Source organism: Balaenoptera ricei, chromosome 1 (assembly GCF_028023285.1).
Source record: "Balaenoptera ricei isolate mBalRic1 chromosome 1, mBalRic1.hap2, whole genome shotgun sequence".
Lineage (NCBI taxonomy): Eukaryota > Metazoa > Chordata > Mammalia > Artiodactyla > Balaenopteridae > Balaenoptera > Balaenoptera ricei.
The window spans coordinates 16,286,214-16,300,196 of record NC_082639.1 but is presented as its reverse complement, the minus strand read 5'-3'; the positions used below and the strand labels follow the sequence as shown (position 1 = coordinate 16,300,196).

At 36.8% G+C, this 13,983-nt stretch overlaps 1 protein-coding gene across 3 annotated transcripts in view; it reads left to right on the top strand.

Moving 5' to 3' along the window:
• Positions 1–13,983, top strand: part of EIF4G3 (eukaryotic translation initiation factor 4 gamma 3) — a 399,095-nt gene that overhangs the window by 82,030 nt on the left and 303,082 nt on the right. For all 3 annotated transcript variants that reach the window (XM_059915394.1, XM_059915429.1, XM_059915351.1), the window contains exon 3: positions 9,910–9,985. The gene's annotated coding sequence lies outside the window, so the exon portion shown is untranslated. The remainder of the gene's footprint in view (positions 1–9,909; positions 9,986–13,983) is intronic.

Below are 13,983 nucleotides of genomic sequence, written 5' to 3'. Positions count from 1 at the left end.
AGCACAGTACAAGATAGTTGACTTTAATATTAATTTTTAGTATTATTGAAGGTGGTTTAATAGGAAAGAGAATTGAAACGAAGTATGTCTTCCTGTTTCTTTTAATATGGGTGGATATGTTAAAATTATTTTTTCTCCTGACATTTATTTCTTTTTTTATTTTTATTACTACTACTACTACTACTACTACTATTACTACTACTACTACTACTACTTGAGATTGTGGAGTAAAATTACTTAAGGATTCACTGTCATTGTTACTGAATTAACATTTATATGTGATTATTGGCATATCAGAATTTGTTTTAGTTATTAAAAACTAGTCTGAATTTAAGCCATATGTACACTAATTTTTTCAGATAATACCATTGTTTTATTAATGATAATTTCAAGAATCTCACTAGTATCAGTCTATTGACATAGTACTATAACTCTTCTTCCATCTACATCATGGATGAATTTAATTACTGTTTGGAAACATAAGGTTTGTGTTACCAGATATTGTATAACTGAGCATTTATAATCTTAAGTGGGTAGTGTTGTACAAAGTACTGGGGAAAGCTCTTTTATTAGGTTAAATTAAGGGTAGGCAACCTATGGCCCACTAGCCAGCTGCCTATTTTTGTAAATGAGTTTTATTGGAACATGCCATGTGCATTCATTTTACGTGTTATCTGTAGCTTCTTTTGCATTACAGCAGTGTAGGCGAGCAATTGTGACAGAGACCATATGGCTCGTAGGCTCATACAAATACCATGAATGCACAAGTATTTACTATCTAGCCTCTTGAGAAAAAGTTTGCTGACCCACGGGTTACATTAACAACTTATAATTTACCATTGCAAACTTCCATATTATGTAGTTTTCCACCTTTGCCTCCTTATCTCCTTGTTATTTTTAGTAATTGTTTTTCTTTCTTTATTTTCATTGATCTGTTTTCTGATTCACTGACTCTTTCCTCTGTCATCTCCATTTTGTTACTGATACCACCCAGTGAATTTTTTAAAGATGTTGTATCATTCAGTTCCAAAATTTCCACTTGGTTCTTTTTTATAGTTTGTATCAGTCTGTTGAGGATTTCTGTCTTTCCATTCACTTCAAATGTGTTTACCTTTACCTCTTGGAGCATAGTTATAATAGTTGCTTTATGTTCTATGCCTGATAATTCTAATATCTGAGTCTTTTCAAGGTTGGCATGTGTTCATTGTCTTTTCTCCTGAGAATTGGTTACATTTTCTTGGTTCTTTGTATGTCAGGTAATTTTGGATTGTGTCCTAGACACTGTAAATGTTAAGCTTTATAAATTCTGAATCCTTTGGAGAATATTTTTTAAGCAATCAACCTTGTTAGATTTGACTGCTAGTTCTTGAGAATTGGTTACATTTTACTATATTTGTATGCTGAGTAATTTCAGATTGTATCCTGGACATTTAAAATTTTATGTTTTTTTTTTTTTTAAGTTTTTTTTTGATGTGGACTATTTTTAAAGTCTTTATTGAATTTGTTATGATATTGCTTCTGTTTTATGGGTTTTTTTTGGCCCCAAGGCATGTGGGATCTTAGCTCCCTGACCAGGGATTGAACCCTCACCCCCTGCATTGGAAGGTGAAGGTTTAACCACTGGACCACCAGGGAAGTCCCAAAATTTTATGTTTTATAGATTCTGGGTCCTGTTATAATCCTTGGAGAATTGTGATTAAAAAAACTTTTTTTAAGGAGACAATCAACTTGATTAGGCTCAGGGCTCAAGTTTTGTCTCTCTGTGGGGGGTGGTTCTAATCTTCGTTTATTTTCAGAGCTTTTAATATGCTGCTTTGGATCTGTCCCATTTATGTACAACTTTGAGGGTGAGCCTTGACTTATGTAGATTCATACAAAGAAATAGGGATCCTCCTCCTCTACTTTTCTTCTTTGGAATTCCCCTAATACTCTTTGGCCCACAAAGACTCTTTCCTCCATTTCCTCTGGCCAAGAAGAAGGGGTTTCTGGAGTATCACAGTGCTCTTTCTGTAATTCTGACCTGTTTAGTATTTTTTACCCCAGTGATTTAAATTAAGATGAAATTCTTATCCTTGTAAAAACTACTGGGAAATTTAGATGAAAAAATTGAGTGTAAGATTAGATTTCAAAATGAAATGAATCAGAATCTGCATGATGAAATTAAATAGGTGCAAATGTATTCTGTTTACTTTCAAATGATTGATTACTTACAGTTATGCCCAGAATGAGTCAGACATGACTTTGTGACAATTTTAGATGGAAAGAAAACACACATGGACAATAGTTTATTACAGACAACATGAATGTATTAATAAGCAGAGGTAAAGAAAGCTCACACAATCTTTGTTTGCATTGATAATAAGAAAATTGTCTCCCTTCCACTTTGCTCTGATAGGATTATACCACATCTGCCTCTCCACGAGTGGTCAAAAGGAAGTGAGTATTTCACCTAAAAGATAAAGACTAAATAATAAAGACTTAATAAAGACTAAAAGATTTATTAATATTAACAGTACTCAGATATTTGAAGAGTTTTCCTGTGGAGTAGAGTGTACTAGGTATATGGAATCCCTGCATTTGTTGTTAGGTTGACTAGAGCAATGTGGACCTTCCAAGTATAATTTGGTGTGGTTTTCATTGTTGATGAATTAACCACAATTCTTTATTTTGTGAAGTTATTTCTTCTGTTAAATGTGATTTTCTTTGTTACCGTTTTTCTAGTGTACAGAAATACTTTGACTCATTTCTAGATACTATAATTAATCTCCCCTTTGGTATATTGACAAGCAGTATTGATCCACTGGTTTAGTGTAAGTGTGCTTTGGCTTGGGTTTACTGGCTGTGGATAGAGAAGGATCTTTTCCAGATATTACTGAAGAGAAAAGTTTGTCGGGAGTAGTGTCAAGAGGCTGGCTGGGCAAGTTTCCATGTTGCAAGCTCATTAGGCAGAGTTTCAGGAGAGTATAAGATCCTGTATTTCTTTCTGCCATTGAAAGAAATTCAGTTCACTGCATAAATCCAGCTACGCATTTTCCTGTGGGGCACCTGTTTTACTATTACTGTTGCGTAAAACTTCTCTTTGTTTGCTATGTAGATTCTTAGGATGAGCCATACTTCTTTTAAGTCTAGTGGACTACGGGAATTCCCTGGCGGTCCAGTGGTTAGGACTCGGTGCTTTCACTGTCAGGGTCTGGGTTCAATCCCTGGTCGGGGAACTAAGATCCCATAAGCTGTGTGGCGTGGCCAAAAAAAATAAAAATAAATAAAAAATCACTTATCTTAAAAAATAAGTCTATTGGACTAGATCATGATGATGAAGCATTTTGAGTTTATGACTCTTTTTAACAATATTCTAGTGTCTGGGGATAGAGTAGTAGAGAAAGTGCTTGCCCCACCATGAAGTTTTAGTATTATTATTTAAAAAATTTGTTTAAAAATTACCTACGGCGTTATTCACTTTTTTGATAACAGCTTTATTGAGATATAATTCACATAACATAAAATTCACCCATTTAAAATGTATAGTTTATTGGGTTTTAGTATATTTACAGACTAACGTAACTATCACCATAGGTTTAGAACCTAATTTTAGATTACTTCAAAAAGAAACCCATATCCTTTAGCAGTCATCCCTCCTTCCTTCATTTCCACCCATCCCCTCAGGCCTAAGCATCCACTAGTCTTTTTCTTTTATACTTTTTGTCTGTGGATTTGCCTGTTCTGGACATTTCATATAAGTGGAATTATGCAAAATGTGGTCTTTTGTGACTGGCTTTTTTCACTTAGCATTGTGTTTTCAAGGTTCATCCATGTTGTAGCATGTATCAGGACTTCCATTTCTTTTTATTGCCAAATAAAATTCATTGTGTGGATATACTTCATTTTGTTTATCCATTCATCAGTTGGTGAAAACATTGTTTCTACTTTTTGGCTATTGCAAATAATGCCGATATGAACATTCATTTATTAGTTTTGTGTGCACATGTTTTTATTTCTCTTGGATATATACCTAGGAGTGAGTATTACTGAGTCATTTAGTGACTTTATTGCTTAACCTTTGGAGAAACTCAGAACTCACTTATTTTAGATATATAGTTTTATGAATTCTGATAAATGCAGAGTTTTGCAGCCCCACCATACTGAAGATATGGAAAAGTTCCATCACCTAATTACAGTCCTTCAGTGCCATCTCTCTTTTTTAAAAATTTTATTGAAGTATAGTTGATTTACAATGTTGTGTTAGTTTCTGCTGTACAACAAAGTGATTCAGTTATACATACATATTCTTCTTCATATTCTTTTCCATTATGGTTTATTATAGGATTTTGAATATGGTTCCCTGTCCTATATAGTAGATATTCTATATATAATTCTATATATAATAGTTGAATTCTATATGTAATAGTTTGCATCTGCTAATCCCAAACTCCCAGTCCATCCCCCACCCCCACCCTTGGCAACCACAAGTCTGTTCTCTATATCTGTGAGTCATTTTCCATTTCGTAGATAAGTTCATGTGTGTCATATTTTAGATTCCACATGAAGTGATATCATATGGTATTTGTCTTTCTCTTTCTGACTTATTTCACTTAGTATGATAATCTCTAGTTACATGCATGTTGCTGCAAATGGCATTATTTCGTTCTTTTTTATGGCTGAGTAGTATTCCATTGTATATATATATACCACATCTTCTTTATCCATTCATCTGTCAGTGGACATTTAGGTTGCTTCCATGTTTTGGCTGTTGGAAACAGTGCTGCTGTGAACATAGGGGTGCATGTATTTTTTTGAATTATAGTTTTGTCTGTATATATGCCCAAGAGTGTGATTGCTGGATCATAGTGCTGTCTCTTCTAAGATAAACTCTCCCCCAGGCCCTAGCCCCTATAGTTTTGCCTTTGCCCGGAGTGTTATATAAATGGACTCATAGCCATTTTGAGTCTAGCTTCTTTCACTTAACTTAATTAGCATTTGAGATTCACTCATGTTGTTGTATCAGTAATTCATTACTTTTTGGAACCCTCCTACACTGTTGTTTGGTGCAGCCACTATGATAAGCAGTATGGAGGTTCCTCAAAAACTAAAAATAGAATTACGAAGTATTAACAGCATGGTCAGCAGCCATTTTCTTTGGCAATATTGGTCTTTAAAAAAAAAACACACAAAACCTAAGCAGAGTATGTTTCTGGGTAAATTTAAATGCGGCTGTCAGGAAATCAATTTGTAATATGTGGTGAGTTGTGTTCTGCGTTAGAAAACCAGAGTCAGAACAAAGGCATTTCTGGCTAAGCACTTGGAGACTAACGTTTCTGGATTTGTTTAAAAAAAAAAAAAAAAAGAAAAGAAAGCAATATAATGATTCCTAGCTGTTAACATTCAAATGGTGATTTCCAGAGACTTTTAGAGCTAAAACACAATGGGAAAGAAGGTACAGGCTTGCAATTCTAAAATCAAAAGAGCTTGGGGAAACGAATTGTTTTCTGAAATTGGCAAAAACTCTGGACAGAAATACAGAAATTTCAATATTCATATATTTTACAGTAGAGATACTAATGTATTTGATTAAGGAGTGCTGCCTTATTAACTTTCTAACAGTGGAAAAATTCTGAATTCCAGTAAAGGATTTTGGACCTGAATTAACAGCTCAACATGAAATTGAATTGAAACAAATATTAAAATTGGCTAGTTTTATTTCTGTGCAGTTTTAGTGGCAAAAGATAAGCAGCAATGAAAAAAAATAATTTTTTAAACACATTCTGTTATAGATTCCAAGGTTAAAGTAGAAGTAGATATGTCATAGTGTTTAGGTTTGAGAATACAGTTTCTGTTTTGCTTTTGTCCATACAGAATTACTAAAGTTGTGACCCCTGAGATTTCTGTAGTTGCTAGGTCGGGTCATTCCGGATGTTCTGCTTTTTGGGACATCTTACATGCTTGGTGCCTACATTTGACAGCTTCAAACTCTAATTCATTCCTGTCTGTTTCATCTTTCATAATAACATGCATTAATCTTACCAGTATAGTTTCATACTTGAGTTTGAGGATGGGCTCTGTCTTTGGTGCCATTTAGGTAAGTAGAAATTAGCTGAGGATGCTTTACTGTTATCCACTGAAGGCTCCATTCTGGAATTTGCTTCTCTTACTTATGTACAGTCTCTGGTAGTACATCTCTAGCCCTTATCTTTTACGAAGCTTTTCCGAGTGTAGGAAAGGGTTAATTTTTTTTTTTTTTTAATTTAAATTTTTGGCTGCGCTGGGTCTTCGTTGTGGCACACAGGCTCTTCTTTGCAGCATGTGGGCTTCTCTAGTTGCGGCACGTGGGCTTCTCTAGTTGTGGTGTGTGGGCTCCAGAGTGCCCGGGCTCACTAGTTGTGGCGCACCGGCTTAGTTGCCCTGTGACATATGGGATCTTTGTTCCCCGACCAGGGATCGAACCCATGTCCCCTGCATTGGAAGGCGGATTCTTAACCACTGGACCACCAGGGAAGTCCCTCACTACTTGTTTTCACTACTTGTTTTCTAATTTGTCAAAATTACCTTTTGAGGAGGTACTGACTATATGTCAAACCCAGGGTCAGATATGACTGCCATAGATTAAGAAGTTTCATCCTGGTGGGAGTTCATCATCCTTGAAATGTCAGTAAACATCTGTGCTCAAAAAATTATAGGTCTCCTCTTTCCTTCATGGTGTAAGTAGGAAATGTTCAGATCATTATGTAATCTCCTCATAGATCCTTGGATTTCTCTGATGAATATCTGCCTAATTGACATTTAGTGGAGAGTATGTAGTGAGTACTATAATAATCAGAGTCTACTGTGTTTTACTACTCTTTAACCCTCAAATTTTATTTGTTTCTGAAGTTTGTCTTCTGTTAATTTTTTATTAGAAAGAAGGTGGGGAATTAGATTTTTTTTGCATTTATAGTTCTATTTTGGGTTGGCCATAAAGTTCGTTTGGGTTTTTTCCATAAGATGTTATGGAAAAACGCAAACAAACTTTATGGCCAACCCAATACTTAAGAGTCTTATTAATTCGGTTATTACATAGCAGCTGTCCAATCTTGCTAACGATTATGCTTGTATTTCTTAATGACATAATATAAATCATAGCAATTTGAACTACGGGAGTGTCAAGTGGGTGTGCTACTGTATTTCAGTCATGAGATTTAAAAAATAAAAACAGTGTCGTCTGGAGCACTGCACATGCATATTACGCTGCTCATTGTTTGAATTAGAATTTTAAGTGGTATTATGAGAAGCTGTTTGCTTGTTATGTTGAGCTGAAAGGGAGGTAAGCATCCAGTGATTTATGCTGGAGATACAGAGCTTGGTGAGAGCTGGTAATAAGCTTAATGACAGGCAGAATTAGGAAGTATGTAGTGTAAGAGCTTTACATGCGTGCCATTTCTTTGAAATTCACCTGTTTCTGGAGAAAATGCCTAGCAGTGCTTATCTCATACTGATTTATCTAGGCTTTTTTAGTGGAAGGAGGGGGTGCTAAACAGCCTAGTTGCAAATTACTAAAATACCATTAAAAAAAATTGAGATATAATTCACATACCATAAAATTCACAATTTTAAAGTGTACAATTCAGTGGGGTTTTTTAAAACCATATTTATGAAGATGTGCAACCATCACCACTACGAATTAAGGAGAAAATTGCTCCATAAAATAAGTTCCCTGGGTTTCATGCATTACGTGCCCAGTCTGCAGTAGTGTGTTCATTTGCCATTGGGCAGATGATTCAGCCTGGGCCAAGAATTTGGGACTTTCTAGAAGTTATAGAGTGACACTCCATTGACTCTTTTATGAGATGAACTACTAATTTAATTCTGTCCGGAAGATAGGGGCAACCATATTTTGACCAGGTTGTGATAATGCTTTTTTACTATGCTATAAAGTATTCTGCGCATGGGCGGGTTGATGTAATAGGAAGAGCGCTGTCTTTAGAATACAGAAGAAACCTGACCTGGCCACTTAGCTTAGTTAGCCTTGTTAACTTGGGCAAGTTACTTCATCTTGCTGAGACTAAGTTTATAGGAGATACTGTAAAATGGTTCATTGAGGACAACATGGTTGGTTAGGCTTGCCGCATGCTCTAGATTCAGATCTCCTGACTTCTGTTTTCAGTTTTCTTTTTATAGAACTATGTTTTTGTCTTAAATATTTTTATCCAAATGGTCTTTTAAGAAACAATGTATTAATCCACAATATTCTGTTGGTAGTTTTCAGAGAGGGGAATAAATGAAGTCAATATTCTTTATGTGACCAAGGAAAAAGAATGTTTGTTACATTGAATATTGGCCAAATATATGATTGTCTCTTTAGAAGTCTTGTAGTTAACAGTAATATTGTTAGCCAGTAAAGTTACTAATAGAAAGCAGGAGCCTTAACCTTTCCTAGTAAGGTTAAATGGTATGGCTCAGCTCTTGGGGCCCACTACCGATGACTCATTTGAGAACTTATTCCCACATAGTGACAGTTGGCCCTAGCTCGAAAAACTACTAGCAGTTGGCTTTGTAGAAGAAAGAACAGTCTCATATTTTCTACCATTCGTGTGACCACAATGCAGAACCGTAATTCAAAGAAAGTTTTATTTCGGCTAGGGGTAATCTTCATTCTGAAAGAATTGACAAACTAATATAAAGGACTTTTGTCCTGAAACTTGTTAGGCTTATGTTTTCTACATTGCAAACATATATATAGTTTCTTTGGATGAAGCAGTTCCTTTATGAAATGTTTTAGCTTTGTATTTCTCAGTGCAGCATTTTAAATCAGTTCTTTGTGTGTAGGGGATGATGGCAACGCATGGAACTGTTGTCTGAGGCTGCTAGTTTGAAGAACTAACTAGAGACTGGTACAGTGTTACTAATTTTGAATGACTAAAGCATTGGGTTTTTTGGTTTGGTTTGGTTTGGTTTTCCCTCTCCCACCTCAGTAAACTTTTGCTACTTGCATATAAAGAGTTTTACTTCTAAAGATTCTTTTAGACCTCTGCAACTTGTGGTCATTCATATAAAATTATTATTTGCAGCTGTCACTTCTTCTTCCTTACCGTTTCATTAAATTAGAAAGGAACATGATGTGAGAACTATTAAATATTTGTTAGGTTGAAGAAAGAATTCTGTCTTATTTTGGGTTTATTATATTTATAGTCTTTCTTTTAAAATACATTTAAATTATACAAATAATTTATATTTATGGTAGAAAAGGCAGTTATGTAATCCTGTCATCCAGAGATAATTGCTGTTAATCTTCTGTGCCAAGTCTCTTGGTTGTCATTCTTAAAGAGGTAAAATATCACCTTACCAGGTAGAAGAGCTTACGTCTTTCAGTTTTGAAGCTGAATAAAATGATAGTCTTTTGTCTTTTGAAGAATATCCTGACATGTTGAAATATTTTAAACTAAATTACAGTGGAGAGCCTCTTTTATAAAAATGAGGAGTTGGTGGGTAGATATTGGGAAAATAGCAGCTAAAAAAGAAAAACAAGGAAACAGTTGTATTCGCAGAACAGACTAGGTCTTTGTCAGCAATTTCCACGTTGATGAATTAGTCTTATGTTTCTGAATATCCTGCTTATACTTCCTTAGTCTTTTTCTCTAGAAAGTAAAGGTGGTAGATTCTCATCATGGGCCTAAAGTTAGGAGGCTTGTTGTATGATTTTTATTTGTTTTGAGTTTCCATGGAATGTTTATCATGGGAATCACTTTTGGAGAGACTGATCTAGTCACATTAGGAAATTGGAAATACTTTGTTTTCTAGTTTCTCTGGAGAAATAAGTGTATAACTCCACTAACTAGATGACAAAGCTTGGGTCATTGACAGAATTTTGTGGTCGTAATTTGCTCTTACTGCTAAAGCAGTTCATTTTTGAGTTCTCTTATCCTTAACTCGCTCTTCTAGAATTCCTAGAGGACCTGTGCAGCAGCCTCTCGAGGATCGAATCTTCACTCCTACTGTCTCGGCAGTGTACAGCACGGTGAGTACCTCAGGGTTGTTTGTCAGATTGTGTGTGTTTTTTGCACATGAACCTTTGATATTATAGGCAGTGTTTGTTAGATTGGTACATAATAGGCTTTTGACAGAAAAGTTCAATAAAATCTCGAACAGAATTAGATGTATATAATATAATAAGGTGAATAGGTCTTTTCCCCTGTCATCTTAATTTAAGAAGTAGACATGAAAGAAACATTCTGTTAAGGTAGATTGACTTGTACACCTGTGTTCTTTTTCCTCCCTTTTCCTCCTTCCATAAATATTGTGAGTCTTCTAGGACACTGAGTTTTAATTTTCTTTTGGATATTTTTTCTTAAATTTTAATAAATTTTACACTTTTAACTTAAATTTTTTTTTTTACTTTTTTCCTTCTTTGATTACATATAAAAATGCAGAAAGTTTAGGAAAGAGAACAGTGGTTAATTGGAGTAAATTTAAATATTTATGTTAAATGATAGATTCAAATTCATAAATGAAGGGAAATTTAAAAGTTAGAGGATGAAGATAATAAAATTAGAAGCAGATTACAGGGGTATTGTAGTGAGCCTAAGGGAATTTAGGGGAGAATCGAGGAGTTGGACATGTCTTTTTTTTTTGGCTGTGCCATGTAGCTTGCGAGATCTTAGTCCCCCAGTCAGGGATTGAACCCAGGCCCTCGGCAGTGAAAGCACAGAGTCCTAACCACTGGACTGCCAAGGAATTCCTGGACATATCTTTATTTTTTATTTTTTAAATTAAAAAAAATTTTTTTTGAGGGAGGGGGGATCTCTCCCCTTATTTTCTCTTTCTTTTTTAAAAAATTCATTTATTTTATTTATTTATTTTTGGCTGCATTGGGTCTTTGTTGCTGTGCGTGGGCTTTCTCTAGTTGCGGTGAGCGGGGGCTACTCTTTGTTGTGGTGTGCGGGCTTCTCATTGTGGTGGCTTCTCTTGTTGTGGAGCACGGGCTCTAGGTGTGCAGGCTTCAGTAGTTGTGGCACACGGGCTTAGTAGTTGTGGCTCTAGAGCACAGGCTCAGTAGTTGTGGTGCATGGGCTTAGTTGCTGCACAGCATGTGGAGTCTTTACAGACCAGGGATTGAACCTGTGTTCCCTGCATTGGCAGGAGGATTCTTTTTTTTTTTTTTAATAAATTTATTTATGGCTGTGTTGGGTCTTCGTTTCTGTGCAAGGGCTTTCTCCAGTTGCGGTGAGCGGGGGCCACTCTTCATCGCGGTGCGCGGGCCTCTCACTATCGCGGCCTCTCGTTGTGGGGCACAGGCTCCAGACGCGCAGGCTCAGTAGTTGTGGTTCACGGGCCCAGTTGCTCCGCGGCATGTGGGATCTTCCCAGACCAGGGCTCGAACCCGTGTCCCCTGCATTGGCAGGCAGATTCTCAACCACTGCGCCACCAGGGAAGCCCGGCAGGAGGATTCTTAACCACTGAACCACCAGGGAAGCCCTAAAATTTTTTTATATTTATTTATTTGGTTGTGTGGGGTCTTAGTTGCAGCAGGTGGACTCCTTAGTTGTGGCTTGCGGGCTCCTTAGTTGCAGCTCCAGGTGTCCTTAGTTGTGGCATGAGAACTCTCAGTTGCAGCATGCATGTGGGATCTAGTTCCCTGACCAGGGATTGAACCCGTGCCCCCTGCATTGGGAGCTCAGAGTCTTATCCACTGTGCCACCAGGGAAGTCCCTGGACATGTCTTTTTAAAAAAAATTTATTTAGTTTTATTTATTTATTATTTTTGGCTGTGTTGGGTCTCCGTTGCTGCATGCGGGCTTTCCCTAGTTGCAGTGAGTGGGGGCTACTCTTGGTTGCGGTGCGCAGGCCTCTCATTGCGGTGGCCTCTCGTTGCGGAGCACAGGCTCTAGAGCACGCAGGCTTCAGTAGATGCAGCGTGTGGGCTCAGTAGTTGTGGCTCATGGGCTCTAGAGCACAGGCTCAGTAGTTGTGGCGCACAGGCTTAGTTGCCCCGCGGCATGTGGCATCTTCCCGGACCAGGGCTCGAATCCATGTCCCCTGCATTGGCAGGCGGATTCTCAACCACTGCGCCACCAAGGAAGCCCTGGGCATATCTTTTAATGTTTCATTTCATCATACCATTCATCCTTGGAGATAGGGTGCTTTAAAGAAACTCACAGTATAGTGAGAGAGATGAGTAAATAAATAACTGTAATCCAAGTGGTATGATAAAGCAATAATTCTTATCCTTTTGGGTTATAAATTACTTGTAGAATCTGAAAATAGTCTCAGTGCTTTCTCCTCAAAAAAGAGCATATGCCAAGTGTTTACATATAATTTCAGAACTTCACAGATGTCCATCAGGCCATTCATAAGGCTCTGGTTGAGAACCTTTGATTAGAGATATGAACATGCTATTATATGGGAAAGGGAGAAGTTGCTTCATTGAGGAAGTGACACTAAGCTGGAAGGTATAAGACTTCTAAGCAGAAAAGGGAAGAAGAGGCCTTCTAGGAAGTGAAAAATTAGAGGCATGGTTAATGGAATGGTCAGTAGTCAGAAGTGTGGCATGTGTGCTAGGTTTTGTAGCCAAAGTAGAGATGAGATAAGTGAGTTTTGCAGGTTTTAAGGTTGTCCTAAAGAGATAGAAGTTTATCATGCAGGTAATGGGTAAGGTAATTATTTTTCTTGGTTTGCCTAAAACAAGTCTCAGTTTACACCTATTGTAGATCAACTAAACACCTGTTAATTACTTTTTGAACCCTCTGTAACTCTTAAAATGGCCCCAGTTTGGATGATAAACTATCTGCTCACTGTACTAACTGGGAACCTTCAATTTACATTAAAAAAAATAACCTTTAATTTTTTTCTGGCACAAACTTCCTCCAGGCCAGAGTTGTTTGTTTGTTTAAAGTACTGAGGTTGGGGACTTCCCTGGCAGTCCAGTGGATAAGACTCTGTGCTTCCACTGCAGGGACACGGGTTCGATCCCTGGTTAGGGAACTAAGATCCCGCATGCTGCGTGGCATGGCCAAAAAAAAAAGTACTGAGCTTAAAGGCTGTAGAATTTTATCAGGCATAACTCTTAACATATAATTTTTGCTAATTATGAAAGTATACCTTCAATATTAAATTATTTTCAAAATTAGGATAGGAAAAAGAAGAAGATGAAAATTTCTAGTAATCTTGACTGATTTCTATAGGCATCTCCTATAACCATTTTTTTGGTATGGTTCCTTTGTCTCTTTTTCTGTGTTGTAGGCTCTGTATAAGATATTTTATTCTCATTTTTCACTGTATGTTGTAATGTTAGCTTTTCCTATGCTACTTGAAACATGTCTGAAATAATAAATTGTTGTATGCTGTTTTGTTATAAGAATTTAGCATTCACTCAACATTTGACAGATTATTTCTTAAGCTTTTAATGTGTGTCAGACACTGTTCTAGATGCTGGGAATATAGTAGTGAGCAAACTAAACCTGCATTCCTCATGGAGCTTACTTTTTTGTGAGATAGAAAGATAGTTAAATTAAAAAAATATGTGTGCAATATGCTATTAGGTGGTAATAAATGCCTTGATGAAAACGAGGCAAGATAAAGGGGTAAGGAATGACTGGACATCCTACTTTAGCTGGGGCTCCCAGGGAAGTTTCATCTGAAAAAATGGCATTTAAGTAGAAACTTAAGAAGTAAGGGAGTGAGATTGTAGATTTTAGGGAAAGAGCACTTCTGGTAGAAGAAAGAGCAGTGCAGAGGCCCAGAGATAGAATCTGGAGCATCAGATTATATAGGGCACTATAGACCATGGTAAAGATTTTGGATTTTAATCTAGATGTGATGGAAAGCCATTGGAAATTTAAGAACAGAAGATCTGATTTTTTTTTTAAGGTGACTGTACCTACTGTATAGAGGGTAGACTGATGAGGGTAGGTGGTTGTTGTTGTGAGGTGGAAGCAAGACCAGTAGGAGGTTATTGTAGTAATATAGGCAAATGATGGTGGCTTGCTGTAAGCTGGTAACAGTCAAAGAGAGGAGATG